The sequence below is a fragment of the Oncorhynchus mykiss genome, chromosome 17, assembly GCF_057628025.1.
Source record: "Oncorhynchus mykiss isolate SJ-2025 chromosome 17, ASM5762802v1, whole genome shotgun sequence".
NCBI classification, from domain to species: Eukaryota; Metazoa; Chordata; class Actinopteri; order Salmoniformes; family Salmonidae; genus Oncorhynchus; species Oncorhynchus mykiss.
In genome coordinates, this window is record NC_143038.1 from 1,790,001 (window position 1) to 1,793,315 (window position 3,315).

Sequence of the window (3,315 nt, forward strand, 5' to 3'; positions counted from 1 at the left end):
CATTTTGCTGTGTTACAGCCTGAATTCAAAAATATGTATATTTTTTTTGACACCCATCTACACACAATACCCCATAATGACAAAGTGAAAACATGTTTTTAGAAATGTTTGCAAATCTATTGAAAATGAAATATCTCATTTACATGATATGAATCAATACTTTGTAGAAACATCTTTGTCAGTGATTACAGCTGTGAGTCTTTCTGGGTAAGTCTCTAAGATTTTTACACACCTGGATTGTGCCACATTTGCCTTTTATTCTTTTCAAAATTCTTCAAACTCTGTCAAAGTGGTTGTTGGTCATTGTGAGACAACCGTTTTCAGGTCTTGCCATGGATTTTCAAGTAGATGTATGTCAAAACTGTAACTCGGCCACTCAGGAACATTCACTGTCGTCTTGGTAAGTAACTCCAGTGTATATTTGGCCATGTGTTTTAGGTTATTGTCCTGCTGAAAGGTGAATTCATCTCCCAGTATTTGGTGGAAGGCAGACTGAACCAGGTTTTCCTCTAGGATTTTGACTGTTCTTAGCTGCATTGTTTCTTTTCTATCCAGAAAAACTCCCCCAGTCCTTAACAATTACATTATGTAGAGTGGTACTCGGTAATGGATTTGCCTCCAAAAACATTGCATTGCTTTTCCACATTTTTTTGTAGTATTACTTTAGTGCCTTGTTGCAAACGGGATTTAGTTTTATTCTGTACAGGCGTCCTTCTTGTCACTCTGTCATTTAGGTTAGTATTGTGGAGTAACTACAGTGTTGTTGATCCATCCTCAGTTTTCTCCTATCACAGCCATTAAACTCTGTAACTGTTTTAAAATCACCATTGGCCTCATGGTGAAATCCCTGAGCAGTTTCCTTCTTCTCCGGCAACTGAGTTAGGAAGGACGCCTGTATCTTTGTATCGACTGGGTGTATTGATACACCATCCAAAGTGTAATTAATAACTTCACCATGCTCCAAGGGATATTCAAAGTCTGCTTTTTAATTGTTTTTACCCATCTACCAATAGGTGCCCTTCTTTGCTAGGCATTGAAAAACCTCCCTGGTCTTTGTGGTTGAATCTGTGTTTGAAATTCACTGCTCGACTGAGGGACCTCACAATTATCTGTAATTGTGGGGTACAGAGAGGGGGTAGTTATTCAAAACTCATGTTAAACACTATTATTGAACACAGAGTGAGTCCATGCAACTTATTGTGTGACTTGTTAAGCACATTTTACTCCTGAACTTATGTATGCTTGCCATAACAAAGGGGTTGAATATTTATAGACTCAAGACATTTCAGCTTTTAATTTCTTATTAATAAAAAATAAATAATCCACTTTGACATTATGGGGTATTGTGTGTAGATCAGTGACACAAAATCAATTTTAAATTCAGGCTGTCACAACCAAATGTGGAAAAAATCAAGGGGCGTGAATTCTTTCTGAAGACACTGTAAGTGTGTGTGTCTATTTTGACAGAGGCCTTCTGTTAGAATTGCCACCGTTTCTTTCTGTGGTGGTTCTAGGAATCTGTGTACATTTGAGCAAGGCTCCGTCCTAAACTGACTTGAGTTGAAATGGAATTGACCCTAAGCTAAAACTGACATACAGTACCTGTCCATGTATTATACCATAACTCGCCCAGTAACTGCACCAGAGCTGCTGCTTACAGTAGTTATTACTATACTATTACAATACACTCTGTTATTACTGATGATTGTATAACGATTCATTAAGGGGCAAATCCTAACTTCCATTTAGGTCAAATTTTCACTTAGTCTCACTTAGGCCTGGATTCAATCCAGAAGCGTGGGTGATCCTCGTTATAGCGCACTTGACATTTAAAGGTAATTCCCGATTGAGCATACATAGGCAGCATTTACCGTGAATGCGGTCTCTGCCAACGCGGAAATGTTGCCTTTCAAAGGTGCATAGCCGGAAAGGGCCAATCGAATGAAATGTATCCCAAAGTCTCCCATTGACGTCAAGGCTGACCACGTGAAAATTATATTGAAATGGACGTTAAGTTTGCCCCTAAGTATTAATAATACATTAAGTTATGTAGCAGTACGTGAAATTTCAAATGCTTCTATTTGGATGTTGTGCTGCTTTCCTAGCGTAGCTAAACAAAATGTCAGACTGTTTGAATCTACTTTTTTGCACATTTTCTTCCATGTTTGTTGTTTTTAAGATGACGGACCAGAGGGACAGTAGTTCTTCTCTGTATTCATGTACGGCTCATGGCGGTACGGTGTTAGATATCTATGGTTATGTCATTCTAGAGATGCATGCATACACTGAGTGTACAAAACATTAGGACCACCTTCCTAATATTGGGTTGCGTCTCCTGTTGCCCTCAGAACAGTTTCAATTCGTCGGGGCATGGACTCTATAAGGTGTTGAAGGCATTCTACAGGGATGCTAGCCCTTGTTGACTCCAATGCTTCCCACAGTTGTGTCAAGTTGGCTGGATGTCCTGTGGATGGTGGACCATTCTTGATACATATGGGAAACTGTTGAGCGTGAAAAACCCAGCAGCGTTGCAGTTCTTGACACACTCAAACCGGTGCACCTGGCACTTACTACCATACCCCGTTCAAAGGCACTTAAATATTTTGTCTTGTCCATTCACACTCTGAATGGCACACACACACACACACACACACAATCTATGTCTCAATTGTCTCAAGGCTTAAAAGTCCTTCTTTAACACTGATTGGAGTGCATTTAACAAGTGACATCAACAAGAGATCATAGCTTTCACCTTGATGCACCTGGTCAGTCTGTCATAGATAGAGCATGTGCTCTTAATGTTGTGTATACTCAATGTATGTGTGTAGGATACAATCCAATGTACTGTATTTTTTTTCATATGACAAAGTTAATGTTATGAGTAGGTCTGAGTGTTTTGTGCAGTAATGTGACATGCCTGGATTTGAACCTTTTATTTAAAGCTTTTTCATCAAACGGTCCTCTTTTACTTTCATGTCATACAGTTCAGGGCCATCCTACGTCAATTGCTTCGATTTTTGGTGTAATTATCATTTGTAGAAAAGGTTTTAGATACAAGATAAATGATTGCGCAAAACACAGGGCCCTAGAAGAGTTATCAACCGAAGCGGCAGTATTCGACTCCCTCATTCGATGTTGGGGAGCTCTGTATCGTGTTGTCATTCACTGGATCGCCAAGACTACAATACACTACAGTAAGGAAACCATTGAGATATATAGGCTGCAGTATTCATATTCAATTTCTTCTAAAGAAACGTGATGATTTCCATTTGATTTCAGATCTACAGGTAATTGTGCTTAGTGCATGATGGTGTA

At 39.2% G+C, this 3,315-nt stretch overlaps 1 protein-coding gene across 3 annotated transcripts in view; it reads left to right on the forward strand.

Moving 5' to 3' along the window:
* Positions 1 to 2,957, forward strand: part of LOC110517362 (SWI/SNF-related matrix-associated actin-dependent regulator of chromatin subfamily A member 4) — a 34,646-nt gene extending 31,689 nt beyond the window's left edge. For 2 of the 3 annotated variants that reach the window (XM_090204391.1, XM_090204390.1), the window contains exon 29: positions 1 to 2,957. This exon is cut by the window's left edge and continues 386 nt beyond it. The gene's annotated coding sequence lies outside the window, so the exon portion shown is untranslated. The other variant, XM_090204392.1, reaches the window with a different exon arrangement.
* The last annotated feature ends 358 nt before the right edge of the window (positions 2,958 to 3,315 follow it).